The following is a 1,126-nucleotide window of genomic DNA, read 5'->3' as shown; positions in this document are numbered from 1 at the left end:
ACTTACCTTATCATCTTTCTTGAATAAATAAATACGTATGTGTGGAATTGCTGGGTCATATGGTAAACGGATGTGTGAATATGTAAGAAACTGCCATATTATTTTGCAAACTGGCTGTAACATTTTTGCATTCCTACGGGCAATGTGTGAGATTTCTGGTTGTTCCATATTCTTGCCAATATTCAGAATTGCCACAGGTCTTTCTAACTTCACCCATTCTAGTTGAGGTGTGGAGGTATCTATTATGGTTTTAATTTGCATTCCTACAATGGCCAATTTTGTTGGGTATCTTTTCATGTGCTTTTTAGTGATTTATATATCTTCTTTTGTGAACTGTTTTTCTTTTCTTTTCTTTTTTTTCCTTTTTGTCTTTTTTCGTGACCGGCAACAGATCGCAACCCTCAGTGTTGCGCCCGTACTGGACCGGGACTGGCAACGGGATCGCAATCCTCGGTGTTGCTCCCGCATCTCACTCAGCCAGTGAGCAGCTGGTCTGTATGTGGGATCCGAACCCTCGGCGGGAGCGCTATCGCGCTTCCCAAGCGGCGCACTGTAGCAGTGTGCCACCGGGCCGGCCCCTGTGAACTGTTTTTCAAATCTTTTGTACACAGAGAGAAGAAGGATTTTTGTCTTATTATTAAGTTGTAAAAGTCCTTTATATATTTTGAATATTAGCCCTGTGTCAGATATATATTCTGTCAACTTTTTCTTTCTGTTTGTGGCTTGTGTATTTATTTCCCTAACTATGCCTTTCAAAAAGGAACTTTTTAATCTTAATTAAATCTGTTATCACATTTTTTTAAAATGCCTTTTGCTCTATATTATGGTGTTTAAGAAATTTTTGCCTAACAAAATGTCACAAAAATGTCCCCTATATTTTCTTTGAGGTGTTTAATAGTTTCTTTTACATCTATGTGTATTTTTAGTTAACTTTTATGTGTGATATAGAGTGGAATTTAATGTTTTCTTTCCCACATGAATATCCAGGTGTTCCAGTGATGTGTTAAAAATCCTATATTTTCTCCATCGAATTATCTTGGCAACTTTGTCAAAAACCAACTGATTATGTAAGTGCGGTTGTATATCTGGACTCTGTTAAGATATAGATCTATATGTCTATCCTTAT

The sequence above is a fragment of the Galeopterus variegatus genome, unplaced genomic scaffold (assembly GCF_000696425.1).
Source record: "Galeopterus variegatus unplaced genomic scaffold, G_variegatus-3.0.2 Scaffold10775, whole genome shotgun sequence".
NCBI lineage: Eukaryota > Metazoa > Chordata > Mammalia > Dermoptera > Cynocephalidae > Galeopterus > Galeopterus variegatus.
The sequence above is the reverse complement of the archived record's forward strand: the minus strand, read 5'-3'. Positions refer to the sequence as shown.